Here is a 25,645-nt window from a genome sequence, read left to right as displayed (position 1 = left end):
GGTCTTTCTTGGGCGCCTTGGAGCCATTTTGACAACAATGGAAGCTCTCTCCTTGAAGTTCTTGATGATGCGATAGATTGTTGACTGAGGTGCAATCTTTGTAGCTGCGATACTCTTCCCTGTTAGGCCATTTTTGTGCAGTGCAATGATGGCTGCACATGTTTCTTTAGAGATAACCATGGAAGAGAAACAATGATACCAAGCACCAGCCTCCTTTTAAAGTGTCCAGTGATGTCATTCTTACTTAATCATGACTGATTGATCGTCAGCCCTGTCCTCATCAACACCCACACCTGTGTTAATGGATCAATCACTAAAACGATGTTAGCTGCTCCTTTTAAGGCAGGACTGCAATGATGTTGAAATGTGTTTTGGGGGTTAAAGTTCATTTTCTGGGCAAATATTGACTTTACAAGTACAGTAATTGTTGTTAAGCTGATCACTCTGACATTCAGGAGTATATGCAAATTGCCATAAGAAAAAATGAAGCAGTAGACTTTGGAAAAATTAATAGTTGTCTCATTCTCAAAACTTTTGGCCATAACTGTAGTGCCACCAATTGGAAGGTAGCAATCCTACAAGTCAATGTTCATCCTTTAACGAGCCTTGTCACATGACTTAGGATAATAGCCATACCAGAATCTCAATTTGCAGACACTGTGTTTTTGGGTACTGCCCCTCGTCAATGCAAAGCGGAGATCTGGTTTGGCTGTGTGAGAGGCGTCAGACCGTTATCCAAAAAGTATCATTTCTCCTTGCGAAGATCGACATGGTAAGCATGCCGAGATGAGGAGACTTAAAGCCGCAATGCTCCTCTGGATAATATGCTAATTATGCAAATTGCCTCTTCAGAGAGGAAGAGAGCTAGATCTCTAGTGCCACCTACTGGAAGGTAGCAATCCTATAAGTCAATGTTTGAACTGGACACGCTGGGGAATTGGGAGCCAATGAAGGGATTTGGAAAAGGGGGAAGCAGAGGAGTGAGGCGAGAGATGAATTAGTCAGGCAGCAGCGTTAAGGACGGACTGGAGAGGTGTGAGAGTGTTAGAACGTAGGCCACAGAGGAGTATGTTGCAGTAGTCGAGGTGGAAGATAATGCGGGCATGCACAAGCATTTTAGTAGATTGAGGGTTGAGGAAAAGACAGATTCTGGCAAGGGTTACTCCGAGGCAGTGGCTTTCTGGTACTGAAGAAAGTGTGATGTAATTTATTGTGATAGATCAGGTAGGGAAGATACGAGAGCTGAAGGAAAGATAATGAATTCAGATTTGTCCAGATTGAGTTCCGACAGCAAGGAGACAGGGAAGATATGATAGACACTCCGGGATTTTGGACAGCAGAGAGGTGACATCTGGGCCAGAGAGGTATATCTGAGTGTCATCAGCATGCAGATGGTACTGGAAGCCATAGGACTTTATGAGTTGTCCCCAGGCCAAGGATGTAGATCAAGAAGAGTAGGGATCCTAGGACATGTGGCGCCCCTAAGGGTCCAGTTGCCACAGAGGTACTGCACCTCAGCCAGATGTGTGGTACCCCGCTCTCGGGAAACGAGGGGACACTACCCAGAACACACTCACTAGCTAACTACACTAGACCTCTCCAGGCCAGGGAGGGACTAGGTAGATGGTGTCTGTGGAGAGTGTGTCAGTTGTGAGGAGTTGTCATGGAAACAAGAGGGAGGAGTTGGTTAGTGAGTTAGTCAGTTGGAGCTGGGGACTTGAGCAGTGAGGAGCTCATACCAGCACCAGAGGACAGAGAGAGAGAACAAGAAAGATAGAGAGAAGTTCCAGAGAGGGAGAGAGGAAGAAGGGGTCCCAGGGGCATGGGTAGTGAGAAATCTACCCGTGGGGCCAGAATCCACATCGACTGTAGTTGGGTGGAGGGACCATGTCGCAGTAGGGGACCGGCCCCAGACTAGTGGAGAACTAGAAGACTCCGCTACCAAACCGGAGGCTGTGGCATCTGTATGCCATCTGTATGTGCCACAGCCACGTCCACATACATTTGCTGAAAAGGCAGCCGCATAGGATCAAGGGGACCAAGAGAGAAAGTCGCCCAACAGGACCCAAGGCTGCTGGCTTAGGACACTGTGTGTGTGAAGGCACAGGGCAAGAGAGTGAGACGGCCAGAGAAGGAACATAAGAAGGGGGTTCTGGCAAAGTGTACCCTGAATTACCGGAGAGTTGACTGGACGACAGACCCGGAGGACAAAGCACCCGGCTGGGGATTGCAGATAAGAACTGTGACTAAAGTGTGGAAAACTGCACCCTGCTGTGTCACCTGCCCTGCATTCCAGCATTCAGCACCACTGACTTTATCACTTTAACTGCCCTGGGGCCTAACTCTGCCCATGGAGAGCTGTAACATCTCAGCTGCATCACCAACTGCCCCAGTCGACCTGAACCGCAGCGTTGGCCATTTTCCTTATTGCCAAACACCATGGGTGGCGTCACAAACTAATCCCCTATAAACTTTTCCCCTTTAATTTCACTTTTATTGGATGCCCAGGACCACAGACTGGGTCACTGCTGCTTTGTCAACCCCCTTAAGAACCATCGGACTCGGCCCACGTACCCCATGGCCCTAGCCGGCGCTTCAGATAGAGCCTTGATGGACTCCAACAGAGAGAAGGCAGGAGTAGTGTGGGAGTAGGAAACGCTAAATGTGCGGATGCTAAGATATGAGGAGATCCAGAATAGGGCAAGGTATTTGACGCCAAAGGAAGAGATGATCTGTAGTAAGAGGCAGTGGTTAATTGTGTTGAAGGCAGAAGGCAGTGGTTAATTGTGTCGAAGGCAGAAAACAGCTCAAGAAGGAGGAGTATAGAGAATTGTCTGTTAGCTTTGGATGCAAATTACTCATTAGTAATTTGGATCAGGGCAGTTTCAGTAGAAAGGTGGGGAAAGAAGCCATACTGTACGTTGTCAAAGAGCAAGTTAGATGAGAAATGGGAGAAAAGTTCAGAGTGAACATACTGCTCAAGGAGTTTGGAAGCAAATGGGAGCAGCGATATGGTGCAATAGCTGGACATAGTAGTGGAGTCGAGGGTTGGCTTTCTGAGGATAGGCGTTTATTGTGGCATGTTGGAAAGCAGAAGTACCCAAAGTTAGTGAAAGGTTGAAGAGATGGGTTAGGGATAGGATAAGTGTGCTGGTGAGGTTGGTGTGCAGTTGGGTTGTGATGGGGTCAAATGCACAGTTCATAGATGATGCAGCTACAGTATAAGAGATGCATTCGGTGTCTGAGTTCATTAGTTATGTGAAAAAAAATCATGACAAATTAATTTTAACCTGGAAAACCTGCAGATTCTATGTCCCATTGAATGTCTGGATAGTTAAAATCCCACAAAATACAACCCTATTATTTGCTGCTATTCCTATTTACTGCAACATTTCACCCACTGCCTACTCAGCTATGTTAGGAGGCTTACAGCAATCTCCAGTTAGAAGCATACGATTATCGTAAGCCATATTCATATTTACCCATACCGACTCCACACCCTTACAGCTTCCCCAAATGTTATCAATGAGTCCTAAGTTGGATTTCGCAAAAATACACACCTTATTTATTTAGTTAGCTTTGCTTACATAGAGCTATCATATTCCACAGCGCTTTACATAGATTATTATTGCTGTCCCCAATGGGGCTCACAGTCTAATTTCCCTATCAGTATGTCTTTGGAATGTGGGAGGAAACCCATGCAAACACAGGGAGAACATACAAACTTCTTGCAGATGTTGTTCTTGGTGGTATATGAACCCAGGACCCCAGTGCTGTAAGACTGCAGTGCTAACCATGTGCATGCAGCACAGGGGAAGAGGCAGTAGTGTCACCTGCAGACACAGATTGTGGTCCCAGGCGTTCGGCCCACCTATTCGGGTGCTTTGATAACATATGCCTGAGCATCCTGGTGGTGGTCAGGCTGGCAGTGGTCAGGCTGTTGCTGATCTTGGCATGGTACAGGTAGCAAATGACCGTCCTTTTATCATCTGCATTTTCTTTAATAAAACGCCATCCTGAGTAACACCTAACCCTTTAGATGACAACTTGCCACATGTGGGTGGTCCGGTGAACAGTTCTCCACTTTATCCCTCCCAGGTTGGTTCAGTGACTTTATGGTCGACCACCTCATCTTCCATTTCTACACTCTGGTCCTCCTGACTTGTTGACTTACCATCACTTGTTGGCAACTGTGTCTCATCATCATCTACCTCTTGAAACATTAATTCCCCACCGTCGTCTTCTTCTGACCATGGTTGCTGAAATATTTGGGCATTACTACACATGATCTCCCCACGTCATCTTGGAACTTCCTGGGAGAAAGGCCAGAAGCAATAAATGGAAATGTAAAAATCTGCTTGGGTTGTCCGAATGGGAGATCACTTGTCTCCTGGAACTTGCCATGTTGGGATGAAGGAGGATAAGGATAAGGATTATGTGGTCCAGACTAGTGAGGCTGACCCATATGGAAGACATGGTGGTGCTAGGAAACAGACTGGCAGCATTATCCGCCATCAACAGACCATCTGTTCGCACTGCTCTGGCTTCAAGAGTGGTGTGCAGTGTCACCCTACAAAGTGATACAGGAAGCTAGGTCTCGTGGATAAGCGTGTTTGTTGTGTTCCCGCAGGAGACACAGTTTCACCTGGCCCATGGCCTCGGCCTCTGTGTACCCCATTAGCAGCACACCCACTTCCCGACCCTTACCACACACCTTGCGCATTTTAAATTAGGTATATAATATATGCCTGCAAACTTTCTGGTATTAATGAGGAAAAGAAAATATGTAGCCCTGAAAAGGACTTTTATTTTTAGGTTGAAACAACAGTATACCTATAGAAGGACTTGAAACTAAAACTATCCGTCCTCACCCAGCTATCCTTACACTGAATGCAGGTAACAGTGGTTTTACTAGAGAAAGATACTTTTGTTTTAATGGTGCAGCAGCCATATACATGTACTGCAAAAGAAATTAGACACTGCCTATATGCCTGCTGTGATCTAAGCTCTCCCTCCTTGATCAACTAGGATCAAATCTATCAAATCAAAAAATATGTTGTGTTAGCATTTCTCTTAGTTTATTGTTCTATTTCATACATTTTTACTATCCTTTTTACTCAGATTATATGATTTTTATACATTTTTAACCCCTTAATGACAGCCAATACGTCTTTTAACTGACCTGAGATATTAGAGAATAGCATCCCCATACAGGTAACAATCCAGTAGATGTCGGCTGTGCACTATAGCTGACAACTTTCTGCATCAGCCAAGATCAGTATTTGCACCGTCCAAATCTGTTTAACCCCTTAGATACTGCTGTAAATAGTGACTATATCATTATATATGGTTAACAGAGTGTGGAGGCTTCCTCTTTATCCAAATTGGTGCCCTCAGATCATGATTTTGTGGTCCTGATGCTTGCCGTGGCAATTCATGACCAAATAGCAGCATTAGCATCTGATGACTGTTGTAACCTGTTCAGAAGTTAGAGGCATTTAGGTGGTAAAAATACACATTTTCATTTCTGTCATACCACTTTGCATTAATTCCTGTAAAGCGCCTGAAGGGTTAATAAACTACCTGACAGCAGTTTTCGATATGTCAGGGGGTGCTGTTTTTAAAATGGTATCATGTTTGGAGGTTTCCCAATATATGAGTCCCCTGAAGTCACTTCAAACATGACTAAATCCCTAAAAAAATAAATTTAGTCAATTTCCTTAAAAGAATGAAAAATTGCTGCTACATTTTTAAATCTCCAAAAATGCTAACAAAATAAAATAACATTTTACAAATGATGCTTATATAAAGCCGACATGTGGGAAATGTTATTTATTAATGGTTTGCTGTGGTATGACCATCTGGATTAAAGTGATAATCATTAAAATTTTGAAAATTGCTAACTTTTTAACATTTTTCTAAAATTTTTGATATTTTTTATAAACAAAACATATTGACCTAAATTTACCATTATCATAAAGTATAATGTGTCACGAAAAAACAGTCTCAAAACCATTGGGATTTGTTGAAGCGTTGCAGAGTTATTACCACATAAAGTGACACTGGTCAGATTTAAAAAAATTTGGCTCCGTCACTAAGGGGTTAAAGTGGGTTTCCACATTAACAAAAAGTGGTCTACTACTGCCCCTGCTCTGCTTTTTCTCACATAGACAGCACATATCACTTAGCTCAATAGTTCATGCTATTTTAAATCAGCATAGCTGCTGAGCTCTGTGACTGGTTACAGTGGTGATATGCAATATCAATGTGACAAAACACAGAGGAGCAGTGGTCGAAGAGTGACATGTTAAGCATATCGAGATGAGAAGACTTGCAGCTTTACGTCTCCTCATCTCGACATGCTTAACATGTCACTCTCCGCAAGGAGAAATGATACTTCTTGGATCCCGGTCGATGCCTCTCACTCAGCCAAACCAGATCTCCACTTTGCACTGACGAGGGGCAGCACCCCGAAACATAGTGTCTGCAAATTGAGAATCTGGTTTGGCTTTTATCCTAAGTCATGTGGCAAGGCTCGTTAAAGGGTCGACATTGACTGTTAGGATTGCTACTTCCAATAGGTGGCACTAGAGTTCTAGTCCTCTTCCTCTCTGAAGAGACAATTTGCAACTAATCAATATGAAACAGAAGGTGGATATTAATGGAGCACACTATGATTGGGTTGCAATTAACAGTTAGGTACCACAGGGATCAGAATTGGGCACTCTTCTTTTAAATATATTTATTAATGACCATGTTGAGGGTATACAGAGTGGAATTGTAATATCTGGAGTTGATACTAAGTTTTGTAATGTAATAAACAGAGGAGAATAATATAAAATTACAGAAGCATTTAGGTGAGCTGAAGACTTGTTCCAAGAAATGACAATTAGATAAATTGTTACACAGCTATCTCGACTCCAGGGTCAGACTCTGCTTCCTTCCTCTACAGACACTGCCTTTTTCTATGGTCAACGTCAGGTGTCAGAAGTTATTTGCCGTCACTGACACCATCATTCAAGGCCTTTTAAAGATGACAAACACAAATGTGGTGCCTGAGTATTTAGTCAGTGTTGTGCTTAGTTTCCTGCCTATCTTGGAGTTTGCCATCATCTACTTTCTTCAGCTGCAATAATGTCATCAAACTTCTGTGGTTTCTACAATTTGCATTTACCTTTCCTTAGACATGCTGATTAACCCATCTGTAACTCTTTTGGATCGTGGACCCATTTCGCTATGGGTCAGGCTTACCCTGGAAGGGAAAACACTACCAACACCTCCGCTGGTCAGTAAAGAAAAGGGGGACAACGCAGAGTATTTTATACCAAATAATGAATTTTATTTCAATAGAATACACATAATAGTGGTAAATTAATAAACAGAATAAAAACCTGCTGCAGCAGGAGTATAGGGGAATCCACATTAGATCACAAATAACCAGTAGTTTAAGTTGAAAACTAAAATACCTCAAATGCATAAAGGAAACCTTGTAGGTGTTAGGGCTGGCGGAACGCACTGAATAATTGTAAAGATAGTAATAAGGTACGTTCGCAGCCCGGAGTCCACTGTGCAGAGATGAAACCTGCTGCCAGGTAATGGCAGCACTATATGGTGGTACTATGCCAGAATAAACACGGGTTCCGTCACCCGGTATGAACTGATGCACTCTGTTGCTTCACAGAGACACAGAGAAACTAAGGAAACACTGTGCCCTGTTAGCAGTCACAGGATGCAGCAGATGGATGCTAGTGGGATCCCTGAAATTCACCCCCACTGCGCTGGTGATTGATCTCGCTCTGACCCTCGGTGGCTTTTGAGCTCGTGCCTGAGGACGCCCTGAGTCAGATGCTGACATCAAGCGTGAATTCCCACCCTACACTGACCAGTAGTGTTAATGTAGCTGAGAAGCCATTATTAGGCGCTGACTGCTTGCTCCACTCACCCTAATACCCAGACAACAACCAAAGGGATTTGGATCATTTATGAGCATTCACCAGTATCAATCTCTCAGCACACACATACATAGTCAAGTCTATACTAGAGCATGGCCGAGCGGCCATGCAAACCTTTTATAGTCGCAGCCTTCCAGGACCTTCCTGGTGGTCCAATCAGAGCTGCTACAGGATCTGGGCATGTGACCTCCGACCTCCAATGAGAGGTCATCACACATGCATGTTCAGTAGATGAAAAGCAGGACTTAGTCCCTGGAACGTCTGCTCGCTGCTGATCAATGCTGGTTACAAAGGCTGAACCTGGGACGTCATCTGTAGCCAGACACATAGTATCAGCTTGAGCCAGACGCTGGGACCGACGTCTCTGCTGAGCATACTCCACTGCGGCTGGGGAAGAATGGGAGACCGCAGAGGACATGGTGTGAGATTCCCTCTGTGCAGCGGTGGGAACTCGACACCTAACAGTAGGTGACTAGGGACAATACACAAGTGGCCGCAGAATAAGAGGCTAGATCGTGCCAGGCGGCTGCTGTATTAACCCACATAGGGTCGGCAGGCAGGGGTCCCTTTATTAGATCCTACCAGTTAGTAAGTATTTGCACACTTTATATTATTTATGCTCTATACAACAGCATATTTTAGCACTTTATACTGCAGTGTTTACCACATTGAGCCCTTATGTTCGCTATTTGACTCCTACTGGGAGCATTGCTCGTGATGTGGATAATACAGCAGCCACCTGGCATGATATAGCTTCTTATTCTACGGCGGCTTGTGTATTGTCCTTAAACATTTACAAGGTTCCTTTTATGCATTTGAATAATTTTACTTTTCAAGTTAAACTACTGGTTATTTATTATCTAATGTGGATTCCCCTATACTCATGCTTTGACAGATTTTTATTTTGCTTATTCATTTACTAGTATGTGTATTCTATTTAAATAAAATTCATTCTTTAGTAAAAAATATTCTATTTTTCCACCTTTTCTTTGCTGACCAGTGGAGGTGGTAGTGTTTGATCTGCATTGAGTTTTTGCCTATATTAATGTCCATTGCCACAGGGATTTTGTAAGTGTTTACCCTGGAAGTGACTAAGTAGCTACCTGGTTTTCACTGTAGCCTCTGATTGTGAGCAGGGTCGGCATTAGCAGCAGGCAGAGCAGGCAGCTGCCTAAGGCCCCGGCTACCCCAGTAGCCCCAAGCCAGTTGCCTGCCGCCAGCGCCAACTCCCCCCGCCAGCGCCAACTCATTCAACTATACCAACGTCAGACGCTGGTACAGTTCAATGCAATGATGGAGGAGAGAGCGTCATCTGACGCTCTCTCTCCCATCATTCCCCTCTCACTCTGACACTGCGGATGCGTGATGATGTCACATCATTGCGTACCTGCTGTGTGCCGGGCAGACTGCAGTTGCTGAGACCGGAGCTGAGCCGGGAGCAGCACGGAGCAGGAGGAAAGGTGAGGATTGTGTTTTTTTTTAAATATATGAATGAGTGAGGGGGGAGGGTTGGCTACATTATATTCTATGGAGGGGCAGTATTATATTCTATGGGGGCATACATTATATTCTATGGGGGCTGTATTAGATTCTATGGGCTACAGTATATTCTATGGGGAGTTTGTATTAGATTATATGGGGCCTGCATTATAATCTATGAGGGGCTGTATTAGATTCTATGGGGAGGTGGGCTGTATTAGATTCTGTGGCGGCCTACATTATATTCTATGGGGGGCTGTATTAGATTCTATGGGGACCTACATTATATTTTATGGGGGCTGTATTAGATTCTATGGGGGCCTAGATTATATTCTATGGGGGCTGTATTACATTCTATGGGGCTGTACTATATTATTTCTGGGCTGTATTATATTCTATGGGTGGCTGTATTATATTCTATGGGGCAGAATATATTCTATGGGGGCCTACATTATATTCTATGGGGCGCTGTATTATATTCTATGGGGGCCTACATTATATTCTATGGGGGCTGTATTAGATTCTATGGGGACCTACATTATATTCTATGTGGGCTGTATTAGATTCTATGGGGGCCTACGTTATATTCTATGGGTGGCTGTATTATATTCTATGTGGGGGCTGTATTATATTCTATGGGAGCCTACATTATATTCTATGGGGGCTGTATTATATTCTATGGGGCAGAATATATTCTATGGGGGCCTACATTATATTCTATGGGGTGCTGTATTATATTCTATGGGGGCTGTGTTATATTCTATGGGGGAGGATTGCATCAAACTCTTTGATGGGGCTACATTATATTCTATGGGGAGGTGGGCTGTACTATATTCTCTGGTGGGGCTACATTATGTTCTAAGTATTAAATTTATTCTATGTATTAAACTTATTATATTCTATGAGGGGTGATTGCATCATACACTATGAGGGGGCTATTGTTAGAATCTGTTTAGTTTGTGACTATCCGCCATTTTCTTGTGGAGTTCTGGCTGCTGGTCTTTTTCCTCTGGTGCTGGGTTTGTCTTGGGTCAGGTGTTTGTTTCACTCTTTATTAAACAGCACCTGCCAACCAGTCCTTGCTGGACAACAGTGTTTATCTGCTTGAGCTTTAGCTTGGTGCTTTGCTTTGTGTGTTATTTGTGCAGTGCTGGTACCTCTGGTTCTGCTAGCCTTAGTTTCTGTTTTCTATTGGTTTCTGCAGCCTTCTCTTTGTTTTCTATTAGGAGGTGACCTGTTTTTGTACCCAGTCCTTAGTTCTTTTAGGGAACCCCTTTCCCTTATCTATAGGTCTTCGCTTGAGCTTAACCTAGGATCGTTGGTGGGTCTATTCGCAAGGAATTGGTCGCCCACTCCATAGTAGGGTTTCAGCCTAGTCATAGTGCAGGGTCAGTTTTCCCCCTTCTACCTTAGTCCTGTGTTGCAGATCCGTAACAGCTACATTGTATTCTATGGGGGGCTGAATTATATTCTATGGGGGCTGCATTGTACTCTGTGAGGGGGCTACCATATATTCTATGGAGGGGCTGCACTATACTGTATAAGTGGGCTGCATTATATTCTATGGGGGTTACATTATATTGTATGGCTGGGCTGCATTATATTCTGTGGGGTTGCTGAATTATACTCTGTGGAGTGGCAGCATTATACTATATGTGGGCTGCATTATACTCTATCGAGGACTATGGGGAATACACTATACTATATGAAGAACTATGGGGTGCATTATACTATGGGAAGTGAATTGTACTACATGGATGACTATGGTGGTGCATTACACTATATGGAGCACTATGAGGGGTGCATTATACTATATGGAGGACTGAGCAGTGTATCTTAACATATGGAGGACTATGAGGAGTGTATTATACTATATGGAGGACTGAGTGTATTTTAATATATGGACGGCTATGAGGAGTGTATTATACTATATGGAGGACTATGAGGAGTGTATTATAATATATGGAGGACTGAGGAGTGTATTATACTATATGGAGGACTGAGCAGTGTATTTTAATATATGGATGACTGAGCAGTGTATTATACTATATGGAGGACTATGGTTAGTGTATAATACTATATGGAGGACTGAGGAATGTATTTTAATATATGGAGGACTATTGGGAGTTTATTACACTGTATTGAGGACTATTGGGAGTGTATTATACTATATGGAGGACTATGGGGAGTGTATTATACTATATGGAGGACTATGGGGCACATATATGGAGGAGTATGGGGTTTGCATCTTACAATATGGAGGACTGAGGTGCACATTATACTATGTGGAGGACTATGGGGTATATTATACTAAACAAGCAAAATGCTGCATATTCATCGAGTGATTGTTTATGCGGGAACAAAAATCATTGTTCTCAGCAGCATCTCACCGGTGTAAACTGTAGATGTGCTGCTGATAACATGATACTGTATGGGGGACAGATTGATCTAATAGTGATTGTTTGGTTCCCATCATTCTTTCTCAGTTGGTGTAAAGAGGCCAGGAACAAGTGAATGACTTCAATATTGTCGATCACACTTGTTTAGTGGCCTGAACTCAGCACATATAAATACATTTGAAATGCTTCTGTGTTATGTGCAATATGTTAGCATTTGGGGAACAATTTTAAACTTTTGCCTAGGGCCCCACTTTGCCTAAAACCGGCCCTGATTGTGAGGTCAGGCTTGAGCAGCCTGTAGCTGCCAAGTGCCATTTCTGGGCTGCATTCGGAACAGTAGCAGCAGACCCCAAGGGTCATAAGACGCTGGTTCAGAGTGTCACAGAGAGGACAGGATGGTCACTAGTATGGGTTCAGACTGTGTGGCTTCAGTATAGCAGACTGGACAGCCAGTGATACTGATACAGACTGTGAGGCTTCTGGATAGAAGAAAAGATGGCCACTGGTACTGGTACAGACTGTGGCTTCTGGGTAGAGGAAATGACGGCAACTGGTACTGGCACAGACTGTGTGGCTTCCGGTTAGTAGACAGGATGGCCACAGGCACTGGTGCAGACTCTGCGGCTTCTGAATAGAAGACGGGTCAAGTATGGAAGCAGGATAAAAGTTAGACAATACAGGATCTGACAAAGCGGACAAGGGGACCTAACAACAGGCAGACAAGTAATTAACCAACACAAATGTTGCTCAGGCACCTCACAGCAGGTGGAGGTACCTTAAGTAGTAAGCGTCTCCCAGATATTGTTTCGGACACTTTAGGAGAGTGCGCACTGTCTTAGGAGACAGGAATTGCGTGTGCCTTAAGCACACTACCAGGTGCTCTCCAGGTGTGCAGACCCTTGGACGCAGGGGTCAGGACGTGCAAATGAGTGGCTTGGGTGAGAAGTAAGTCGGCATCCTTGCCGGGGAAGAGGAGTGAAAAACTGCAAGGTTGCCGATGCTACACCATCTGCTGCATTTCATACCGTTCTTTAGAAACTTCTATCTTCTCCCGAAGGTGCACAAATCATTGGTAGATCCCCCAGGTAGGCCTATAGTTTCTGGCATCAATGGTCTATTTGAGAAGCCATGTATTTACGTGGACTTCTTTTTACAACCTTTGGCCATGAAACTCAAATCCCACCTTAGGGACTCGACACATCTTATCCAATTACTTCAAGATCTTTGTGTACCACCAGGCACATTAGTAATTACTTTAGATGCCGAGTCCTCATACACCAATATTAATCATGATGTGGGATTGAAAGCGGTTTCCTTTTTTCTTGATCGTAATACCACAGGGGACAGGGAGCATGATCAATTTCTACTTGACCTTTTGCTCTTTGTCCTCGATAAAAACTACTTTGTCTTTGACAGGTGTTTTTATAGACAAATTAAGGGGACCGCTATGGGGGCACGGTGTGCACCCTCATACGCGAACCTCTTCTTAGGATGGTGGGAGGAGTCGGTTGTGTACGAGCATGTGGCTTTTGGGGAGAAGTGCCTCAAGTGGCTTCGATTTATTGACGACATTGTGATGTTTTGGACAGGCACCGAGGAGGACTGCAACCAGTTTATTGCAGACCTGAATGACAACTCTTGTAACATCCGACTTACGTCATGTATATCTTATACCTCGGTGGAGTTCCTCGACCTAAAAATCAGCTTGGTAGGTTCCAATGTCGTCACTACCTTATTTCGTAAGCCAACTGCGACGAATAGTCTATTACACTATTCTAGTTTCCATCCTAGGCACCTCAAGAACGGGATCCCCACTGGCCAATTCTTGCGCCTTAAGAGGAATTGTAGTTTGACATCTGACTTTCATCATGAAGCTAAGACACTTACAGACCGCTTCAGGCGCCGTGGTTACCCGAAAAAGATAATCTCTTCCGCATTTCAGAGGGCTCGTATCAGTCCACGCCCGGATTTACTTCAGAGACGGACACGTGAGTCAAATGCACCTCTTGGTATTGTAACCACCTTTAATAATCAATGGCAGGACATTTATAGGGTTTTGGACCGCAGTTGGGGTACCTTATTGAGTGAACCAAAATTGGTTCCTTATATTTCTGCTACCCCCAAATTGATAGCCCGACGGGCAAAAAACCTTAAAGATCTGCTCTGCCATAGTCACTATACACGCCCCACATCAAGACTAAATAGGGGAATAAGAATTTTTGGAACTTTTCCATGTGGTGGGTGCAACGTTTGCCAGTTCATGGTGGCACAGGATGGCCTCTCGCTAACTGCTTCTCCCTTTCAGATTACGCCGAAAAAAGCCTTTTACAACTGCAAGACCCGTTCACTCGTTTATGCTCTAATTTGCGAGTGTCCGAAGATCTATGTGGGACAGACTACGCAGATGTTGCGAAGAAGAACGCAGCAGCATCTTTCAAATATCGCTATGGCAGCAAGGGATCGTGAGAGGGACAGGGGAATCACATCGGTAGCTGCTCATTTTTTGGATTTTCATGAGGGACGGACAAGGGGACTTAGGGTCATTGGACTGGAGGCTATCTCACAAAACATCCGTGGCGGAGATATGGTCAGGAGTTTGTTGAGATGTGAATCCAAATGGATTCACAATTTGAACTCTCTTACCCCACATGGACTAAATGAGGAACTACTTTTCACTGGTTATTATAAACAACTTTAATATTCTGGTTGTTGACTAATATGCTTGCAATGACTTCTTGCATGTCTTATCGTTTGTATATTGTTTTGTATTTTCTGTATTCATGTGACCATTCCTTCCTTTCCGGTCTAGGAACAAATACCTATTGGTTTTAGATGTAGTATACGGATGAACTAGTTTCTATCCGTGGAAAACCATGGTTTTTCTTTATACAATGATAGGTCCATATCTAACAAATATTGTACAAGGGATTTGCACCGCATATTCTCTTTGGTAGTTAGGGGAAGGAAATATGGATGTATATATATATATATGTTCTTCTATGCTGACCCTTGCGACACTCTTTGAGTGTAAATATGTATATGTATATATTTGTTCGTATGCTCTTCTTCATCTATACCTGCCTTAGACTGTATGTTAACTGTGTTGTGATCGTCTTTTGACTAAAGTGTAATCAGTTCTTGTGGCACTTTGTCTTTATTATTGTCATATATATATACAGTGGGGCAAAAAAGTATTTAGTCAGTCAGCAATAGTGCAAGTTCCACCACTTAAAAAGATGAGAGGCGTCTGTAATTTACACCATAGGTAGACCTCAACTATGGGAGACAAACTGAGAAAAAAAAAATCCAGAAAATCACATTGTCTGTTTTTTTATCATTTTATTTGCATATTATGGTGGAAAATAAGTATTTGGTCAGAAACAAAATTTCATCTCAATACTTTGTAATATATCCTTTGTTGGCAATGACAGAGGTCAAACGTTTTCTGTAAGTCTTCACAAGGTTGCCACACACTGTTGTTGGTATGTTGCCCCATTCCTCCATGCAGATCTCCTCTAGAGCAGTGATGTTTTTGGCTTTTCGCTTGGCAACACGGACTTTCAACTCCCTCCAAAGGTTTTCTATAGGGTTGAGATCTGGAGACTGGCTAGGCCACTCTAGGACCTTGAAATGCTTCTTACGAAGCCACTCCTTCGTTGCCCTGGCGGTGTGCTTTGGATCATTGTCATGTTGAAAGACCCAGCCACGTTTCATCTTCAATGCCCTTGCTGATGGAAGGAGGTTTGCACTCAAAATCTCACGATACATGGCCCTATTCATTCTTTCATGTACCCGGATCAGTCGTCCTGGCCCCTTTGCAGAGAAACAGCCCCAAAGCATGATGTTTCCACCACCATGCTTTACAGTAGGTATGGTGTTTGATGGATGCAACTCAGTATTCTTTTTCCTCCAAACACGACAAGTTGTGTTTCTACCAAACAGTTCCAGTTTGGTTTCATCAGACCATAGGACATTCTCCCAAAACTCCTCTGGATCATCCAAATGCTCTCTAGCAAACTTCAGACGGGCCCGGACATGTACTGGCTTAAGCAGTGGGACACGTCTGGCACTGCAGGATCTGAGTCCATGGTGGCGTAGTGTGTTACTTATGGTAGGCCTTGTTACATTGGTCCCAGCTCTCTGCAGTTCATTCACTAAGTCCCCCCGCGTGGTTCTGGGATTTTTGCTCACCGTTCTTGTGATCATTCTGACCCCACGGGGTGGGATTTTGCGTGGAGCCCCAGATCGAGGGAGATTATCAGTGGTCTTGTATGTCTTCCATTTTCTAATTATTGCTCCCACTGTTTATTTCTTAACTCCAAGCTGGTTGGCTATTGCAGATTCAGTCTTCCCAGCCTGGTGCAGGGCTACAATTTTGTTTCTGGTGTCCTTTGACAGCTCTTTGGTCTTCACCATAGTGGAGTTTGGAGTCAGACTGTTTGAGGGTGTGCACAGGTGTCTTTTTATACTGATAACAAGTTTAAACAGGTGCCATTACTACAGGTAATGAGTGGAGCAAAGAGGAGACTCTTAAAGAAGAAGTTACAGGTCTGTGAGAGCCAGAAATCCTGATTGTTTGTTTCTGACCAAATACTTATTTTCCACCATAATATGCAAATAAAATGTTAAAAAAAACAGACAATGTGATTTTCTGGATTTTTTTTTCTCAGTTTGTCTCCCATAGTTGAGGTCTACCTATGATGTAAATTACAGACGCCTCTCATCTTTTTAAGTGGTGGAACTTGCACTATTGCTGACTGACTAAATACTTTTTTGCCCCACTGTATATGTATATTTCTTTGTCTGGGCAGTGGTGACTTCTTTGTATATATGTATATGTTTGACCACTGCCCTTGTTCCCTAGTAAATGTACTTCAGCATGGCCCTGTGTGCAGTTCCCCTGTCCTTTTAGTGCCCAGCCTCCCCCTGCTTCCACTTGTTGTATACTGTCTCTCCTGTCTTCTCGGCGTCCGCCCCTGGCCCATGTTGCCGGCCTGGGCATGCGCGTTGGGCCACGGGCGGTCTCCTTGGGACGGGAGGTTCCCTCTCCCTTGAGCTTACTACGTAGGTAGCGGTGGGCGGGGCTTTATGCGGGGTGTCCCCTGCTGTGCTGGGCCTGCTGTGCTCGTTGTGCGCGCGTCGGTTCGGCGCGTGCGCACTTGCCTTGTGCGGGCGCAGCGCTGTTGGAGCCCCCGCACTGCGCAGCCGCCGGCGTCCTGGTTACTTCCGGCCGGGCGGCATGTGCAGTTCTCCTGATCACCCCTGGTCTCCAGCTGTCACGACTCTGCTCATTTACATGAAGGTATTTAACCACACACTATACTCACTAATAGTACTGCCCCTGAAGAAGCCAGTTTTACTGGCGACACGCGTTGGGCTTCTGTGCCCGGTGTCATTCCCCCTTCTCTATTGCCATCTGCCATTATCACCCTGTTATTATTGCCAGGAATGCTGCCTTGGACACCTGCCTTATTCTATCAGGTTGTATGGGTTACCTCACCTTGTTCAGGTTGTTCTCCATAGGGCTCCATAGGGGTCTGGTTGTATGAGGGAGTCACCATCCCTTTTTTTGTATCCCTTGCATGCATCGATAGATTAGGCAGCTTCTTGCATATATATATATAGGGGGGCACCGTGGTTGACCTTATTTTGGGTCTGGTTTTCATTCATCTTTGTACTTTGTTGTGCAATTTTAACTGTTTTTATGATTTTTGTAGTGTTTATGTGTGGTGTTATAATAAAATTGTTATGTTTTGCTACTATTTGCGGTGATCCCTTCTTTTGTGCATGCTATTCTTTTCTTGTTGGTTGTTCTTTAGAAACTGTTCACACTATGCTGCAACCATCTCTGCTAACTATTGTGTTTTATCAACTTACATCTACATCCTGTTTCAGGCCTCCAATTTAAAACTTAATCTGCTCTCAGGTGTTGTTCTACATTATTGGGTCTGAGGCTACCAATGTGTCCTGTTCTATTTCCTTTCCATCCAGCATAGACAATTGTATACGTCCTCACTGGTAAAGGGGATAATTTTTGCTTAAGCTATTCCAAACTGAAGGCCAAAAAGAGAAACTTCTCTTCCTATATGAAGTAGGAGAGATCAGCTTGGGCTTATCTTTATCCTCCACCAGTAGCAATGTCCGAGAGCTACTACTGCACAGGTGCGGTTGTCGCCATTTTCAAGGACATTTTTTTCTTCTCCAGCAAGATGGCGCTGCGCCTGCGCATTAGCAGCTATCGGATCTCTATACACACAGATAGCTGCTACTATGTAGGCTCAAGCCCTGCTATCTGTAGTAGAAATGTTCATCCGCTATGACCGCCGGCCACTGGGCAGCGCTCATAGCAGATCAGCAATGACAGACACAAAGATCTCCTGCAGACCCCGGATTGTTATGCCAACCTATTGGTGTCCCATGATCATGTGACAGTCAGTGTGTTGAGAATACGAATTTATGGCACTTTCAAATATATAAGTATTAAATGTTTTCTTCTGCACTTGTAACCAACCCCTTTAAGTTAATATTATAATGGCATATTTGCTGCCCAAACAACCACATTCAGATTTACACCATATGAACCTTCCCTAGCATTGAGGGTTCTCTCTACCATGCAAACATCACTGCACGACATCTGTGTGCGTATGAGACAGAACCATGAGTAACACTTAAAAATTGTGACTATTCTGATCTTTTAGTTTTCACTCCAGGAAACAAATCTTAATTCCTTATGATGATTATGGAAGCAGGCAGCATATTAGCTAGAGGGCAACAATATAAATATTTCTCATGTATATTTTTATGGGTTAGTAATTCATCAAAAGTAAAAATGAAAGAATTGTTACCAGCTTAATGCGAAAAACATCTTTATTGCGCTTGCCAAATACTTATTATTATAAGTGTCAATAAAAGCTTAGTTAAAGGATGAATCACTTTGGACATTGTTAACCATACTTCTGATGATGGCAGCTGAAGAAGTTTTACAGCCTTTACATAGCAAAATAACATAATAAGCACTTTGAAGAACATGGTTAGAAAGATTTTTTTTTTTTAGTGGAACATAGATTTTTCTGAAGAAGCACAGACAAAACATGCATTGTTCAGATGGATCACATTTGATAGGTGTCAGCTAGAAAACATTTTTTTTTCAAAATAGTGACAATGTAATTTTAAATATATTTTAGCCTTAAATTGAGCAATAGAAAAAATTGCCATCATTTTGTCAGTTGCCTCCGTCTCTCACGAGCACTAAGGATAATTGAAGCTTTAAAGTTCTATAAAATTCCCTGTCCCGATTTCAAGACCAAAAACCTGTATCCCATTATACCACCTGAAATTTTTATTAAATCAAGGTAATGAAAAACTAAAGCAGCGAATGAGTCTTTAGAGCAAAAAATGAGATAAGTTATTCTAAGGACTAGGGTTGAGCGAAACGGGTCGTTCATTTTCAAAAGTCGCCGACTTTTGGCAAAGTCGGGTTTCATGAAACCCGATCCGACCCCTGTGCGGGGTCGGCCATGCGGTACGCGACTTTCGCGCCAAAGTCGCGTTTCAATGACGCGAAAAGCGCCATTTCTCAGCCAATGAAGGTAAACGCAGAGTGTGGGCAGCGTGATGACATAGGTCCTGGTCTTCACCATCTTAGAGAAGGGCATTGCAGTGATTGGCTTGCTGTCTGCGGCGTCACAGGGGCTATAAAGGGGCGTTCCCGCCGACCGCCATGTTACTGCTGCTGATCTGAGCTTAGGGAGAGGTTGCTGCCGCTTCGTCAGAAGCAGGGATAGCGTTAGGCAGGGTCCATTAACCACAAAACCGCTTGTGCTGTAGCGATTTCCACTGCCCAACACCACCTTCGGTGTGCAGGGACAGTGGAAGCTACATTTTTTTTTTTTTTTTCCCTCAGCGCTGTAGCTCATTGGGCTGCCCTAGAAGGCTCCCTGATAGCTGCATTGCTGTGTGTACGCCGCTGTGCAAACCAACTGCTTTTTTCAAAGCACAAATCCTCTTGTTCCTTCCTTTCTGCACAGCTATCTTTTTGGTTTGTACACACTTTTTATTTAATTTGTGCATCAGTCCACTCCTTATTGCTGCCTGCCATACCTGGCTGAGATTACTGCAGGGAGATAGTAATTGAAGGACACTCCCTGTTTTTTTTTTTTTTTTGTGGGAGATTAAGATTGACATTTCTGCTAGAGTGCCATCCCTGTCTGTGTCATCTCTCACTCAGTGGGCCATAGAAAGCCTATTTATTTTTTTGCTTGATTTGGGTTATAAAATCTACCTGAAAAAATCACTACATCAATCAGTGGGAGAAAAATATTGGCCTCAGGGCTTGTGTGCTACTCTTGACTCCTGTGTGCATCATCACTCACTCAGTGGGCCATAGAAAGCCTATTTATTTTTTTGCTTGATTTTGGTTCTAAAATCTACCTGAAAAAATCACTACATCAATCAGTGGGAGAAAAATATTGGCCTCAGGGCTTGTGTGCCACTCCTGACTCCTGTGTGCATCATCACTCACTCAGTGGGCCATAGAAAGCCCTTTTTTTTTTTTTTTTGCTTTATTTGGGTTCTAAATTCTACCTGAAAAAATCAATAAATCAATCAGTGGGAGATTAATATTGGCCTTTGGGCTTGTGTGCCAGTCCTAAGCGTGCCATCTCTCTCTCTCAGATAGTGGGCCATAGAAAGCCTATTTATTTATTTATTTATTTTTTTAATGGGTTTATAAATTTTCCCTGGAAAAAAAAAAAAAAAAGTGGGAGATTAATATTGGCCTCTGGGCTTGTGTGCCAGTCCTGAGCGTGCCATCTCTCTCACAAATAGTGGGCATTAGAAAGCCTATTTATTTATTTTTTTTTGGTTTTATAAATTCTCCCTTAAAAAAAAAGGGAGATTAATATTGGCCTTTGGGCTTGTGTGCCAGTCCTAAGCGTGCCATCTCTCTCTCTCAGATAGTGGGCCATAGAAAGCCTATTTTTTTTTTTTTTTTTTAATGGGTTTATAAATTTTCCCTGGAAAAAAAAAAACAAAGTGGAAGATTAATATTGGCCTCTGGGCTTGTGTGCCAGTCCTGAGCATGCCATCTCTCTCACAAATAGTGGGCCATAGAAAGCCTATTTATTTATTTTTTTTTGGTTTTATAAATTCTCCCTTAAAAAAAAAGGGAGATTAATATTGGCCTTTGGGCTTGTGTGCCAGTCCTAAGCGTGCCATCTCTCTCTGTCTCTCAGATAGTGGGCCATAGAAAGCCTATTTATTATTTTTTTTATTGGGTTTATAAATTTTCCCTGGAACAAAAAAAAAAAAAAGTGGGAGATAAATATTGGCCTCTGGGCTTGTGTGCCACTCCTGACTCCTGTGTGCGTCATCTCTCACTCAGTGGGCCATAGAAAGCCTTTTTTTGTTTTATTTGTTTTCTAAATTCTCCCTGAAAAAATCATTTTATTTTCTTTGGTTTCTAAATTCTTCCTGAAAAAATCATTTTATTCTATTTTTTTTTTCCTAAAGTCTCCCTGAAAAAAAAAACAAAAAAAAACAAATCAGTGGGAGATTAATATTGCCCTTTCTGCTTGTGTGCCAGTCTTGACTCCTGGGTGTGCCATCTCTCTCTCTCTCTCCAATTGTGGGCCATAGAAAGCCTATTATTTTTTTAGCTTGATTTGGGTTCCAAAATCTACCTGAAAAAATCACTACATCAATCAGTGGGAGATAAATATTGGCCTCTGGGCTTGTGTGCCACTCCTGACTCCTGTGTGCGTCATCTCTCACTCAGTGGGCCATAGAAAGCCTTTTTTTGTTTTATTTGTTTTCTAAATTCTCCCTGAAAAAATCATTTTATTTTATTTGGTTTCTAAATTCTTCCTGAAAAAATCATTTTATTCTATTTTTTTTTTCCTAAAGTCTCCCTGAAAAAAAAAACCAAAAAACAAATCAGTGGGAGATTAATATTGCCCTTTCTGCTTGTGTGCCAGTCTTGACTCCTGGGTGTGCCATCTCTCTCTCTCTCTCTCCAATTGTGGGCCATAGAAAGCCTATTATTTTTTTTAGCTTGATTTGGGTTCCAAAATCTACCTGAAAAAATCACTACATCAATCAGTGGGAGATAAATATTGGCCTCTGGGCTTGTGTGCCACTCCTGACTCCTGTGTGCGTCATCTCTCACTCAGTGGGCCATAGAAAGCCTATTTTTTGTTTTATTTGTTTTCTAAATTCTCCCTGAAAAAATCATTTTATTTTATTTGGTTTCTAAATTCTTCCTCAAAAAATCATTTTATTCTATTTTTTTTTTCCTAAAGTCTCCCTGAAAAAAAAAAAAAAAAAAAACAAATCAGTGGGAGATTAACCCCTCTGTGACCTTAGACGTACTATCCCGTCGAGGTGCCCTGGGCTTATCTGACCCTGGACGGGATAGTACGTCATAGCCGATCGGCCGCGCTCACGGGGGGAGCGCGGCCGATCGTGGCCGGGTGTCAGCTGCATATCGCAGCTGACATCCGGCACTATGTGCCAGGAGCGGTCACGGACCGCCCCCGGCACATTAACCCCTGGCACACCGCGATCAAAGATGATCGCGATGTGCCGGCGGTGCAGGGAAGCACCGCGCAGGGAGGGGGCTCCCTGCGGGCTTCCCTGAGCCCCCCGCAGCAACGCGATGTGATCGCGTTGCTGCGAGGGTCTCCTCACCTCCCTCCCTGCTCGAGCCCCGGATCCAAGATGGCCGCGGATCCGGGTCCTGCAGGGAGGGAGGTGGCTTCACAGAGCCTGCTTAGAGCAGGCACTGTGAAGGCTGCATCGCTGCATGTCAGATCAGTGATCTGACAGAGTGCTGTGCAAACTGTCAGATCACTGATCTGTGATGTCCCCCCCTGGGACAAAGTAAAAAAGTAAAAAAAAATTTTTCCAAATGTGTAAAAAAAATAAAAAAAAATATTCCAAAATAATGAAAAAAAAAATATATATATTATTCCCATAAATACATTTCTTCATCTAAATAAAAAAAAAAAACCAATAGAAGTACACATATTTAGTATCGCCGCGTCCGTAACGACCCGACCTATAAAACTGTCCCACTAGTTAACCCCTTCAGTAAACACCGTAAGAAAAAAAAAAAAAAAACGAGGCAAAAAACAACGCTTTATTATCATACCGCCGAACAAAAAGTGGAATAACACGCGATCAAAAGGACAGATATAAATAACCATGGTACCGCTGAAAGCGTCATATTGTCCCGCAAAAAAAGAGCCGCCATACAGCATCATCAGCAAAAAAATAAAAAAGTTATAGTCCTGAGAATAAAGCGATGCAAAAATAATTATTTTTTCTGTAAAATAGTTTTTATCGTATAAAAGCACCAAACCATAAAAAAATGATATAAATGAGGTATCGCTGTAATCGTACTGACCCGAAGAATAAAACTGATTTATCAATTTTACCAAACGCGGAACGGTATAAACGCCTCCCCCAATAGAAATTCATGAATAGCTGGCTTTTGGTCATTCTTCCTCACAAAAATCGGAATAAAAAGCGATAAAAAAATGTCACGTGCCCAAAAATGTTTTCAATAAAAACGTCAACTCGTCCCGCAAAAAACAAGACCTCACATGACTCTGTGGACCAAAATATGGAAAAATTATAGCTCTCAAAATGTGGTATTGCAAAAAATATTTTTTGCAATAAAAAGGGTCTTTCAGTGTGTGACGGCTGCCAATCATAAAAATCCGCTAAAAAACTCGCTATAAAAGTAAATCAAACCCCCCTTCATCACCCCCTTAGTTAGGGAAAAATAAAAAAAAATGTATTTATTTCCATTTTCCCATTAGGGCTAGGGTTAGGGCTAGGATTAGGGTTAGGGTTAGGGCTAGGGTTAGGGCTAGGGTTAGGGCTAGGGCTAGGGTTAGGGCTAGGGTTAGGGCTAGGGTTAGGGTTAGGGCTAGGGTTAGGGCTAGGGTTAGGGTTAGGGTTAGGGCTAGGGTTAGGGCTAGGGTTAGGGCTAGGGTTAGGGCTAGGGTTAGGGCTAGGGTTAGGGTTAGGGTTAGGGCTAGGGTTAGGGATAGGGTTAGGGTTAGGGCTAGGGTTAGGGCTAGGGTTAGGGTTAGGGTTAGGGCTAGGGTTAGGGCTAGGGTTAGGGCTAGGGTTAGGGTTAGGGTTGGGGCTACAGTTAGGGTTGGGGCTAAAGTTAGGGTTAGGGTTTAGATTACATTTACAGTTGGGAATAGGGTTGGGATTAGGGTTAGGGGTGTGTCAGGGTTAGAGGTGTGGTTAGGGTTACCGTTGGAATTAGGGTTAGGGGTGTGTTTAGATTAGGGTTTCAGTTATAATTGGGGGGTTTCCACTGTTTCGGCACATCAGGGGCTCTCCAAACACGACATGGCGTCCGATCTCAATTCCAGCCAATTCTGCGTTGAAAAAGTAAAACAGTGCTCCTTCCCTTCTGAGCTCTCCTGTGTGCCCAAACAGGGGTTTACCCCAACATATGGGGTATCAGCATACTCAGGACAAATTGGACAACAACTTTTGTGGACCAATTTCTCCTGTTACCCTTGGGAAAATACAAAACTGGGGGCTAAAAAATAATTTTTGTGGGAAAACAAAAAGATATTTTATTTTCACGGCTCTGCGTTATAAACTGTAGTGAAACACTTGGGGGTTCAAAGTTCTCACAACACATCTAGATAAGTTCATTGAGGGGTCTAGTTTCCAATATGGGGTCACTTGTGGGGGGTTTCTACTGTTTAGGTACATTAGGGGCTCTGCAAACGCAATGTGACGCCTGCAGACCAATCCATCTAAGTCTGCATTCCAAATGATGCTCCTTCCCTTCCGAGCCCTCCCATGCGCCCAAACGGTGGTTCCCCCCCACATATCGGGTATCAGCGTACTCAGGACAAATTGGACAACAACATTTAGGGTCCAATTTCTCCTGCTAACCTTGGAAAAATACAAAACTGGGGGCTAAAATATAATTTTTGTGGAAAAAAAAATATTTTTTATTTGCATGGCTCTGCGTTATAAACTGTAGTGAAATACTTGGGGGTTCAAAGCTCTCACAACACATCAAGATGAGTTCCTTAGGGGGTCTACTTTCCAAAATGGTGTCACTTGTGGGGGGTTTCTACTGTTTAGGTACATTAGGGGCTCTGCAAACGCAATGTGACGCCTGCAGACCATTCCATCTAAGTCTGCATTCCAAATGGCGCTCCTTCCCTTCCGAACCCTCCCATGCACCCAAACGGTGGTTCCCCCCCACATATGGGGTATCAGTGTACTCAGGACAAATTGGACAACAACTTTTGGGGTCCAATTTCTCCTGTTACCCTAGGGAAAATACAAAACTGGGGGCTAAAAAATAATTTTTGTGGGAAAAAAATTTTGTTTTATTTTTATGGCTCTGCATTATAAACTTTTGTGAAGCCCTTGGTGGGTCAAAGTGCTCACCACACATCCAGATAAGTTCCTTAGGGGGTCTACTTTCCAAAATGGTGTCACTTGTGGGGGGTTTCAATGTTTAGGCACATCAGTGGCTCTCCAAACGCAACATGGCGTCCCATCTCAATTCCTGTCAATTTTGCATTGAAAAGTCAAACGGCGCTCCTTCCCTTCCGAGCTCTCCCATGCGCCCAAACAGTGGTTTACTGCCACATATGGGGTATCAGCGTACTCGGGACAAATTGGACAACAACTTTTGAGGTCCAATTTCTTCTCTTACCCTTGGAAAAATAAAAAATTGGGGGCAAAAATATAATTTTTGTGAAAAAATATGATTTTTTATTTTTACGGTTCTGCATTATAAACTTCTGTGAAGCACTTGGTGGG

The sequence above is a fragment of the Ranitomeya imitator genome, chromosome 3 (genome assembly GCF_032444005.1).
Source record: "Ranitomeya imitator isolate aRanImi1 chromosome 3, aRanImi1.pri, whole genome shotgun sequence".
Taxonomy (NCBI): Eukaryota; Metazoa; Chordata; class Amphibia; order Anura; family Dendrobatidae; genus Ranitomeya; species Ranitomeya imitator.
The sequence above is the reverse complement of the archived record's forward strand: the minus strand, read 5'-3'. Positions refer to the sequence as shown.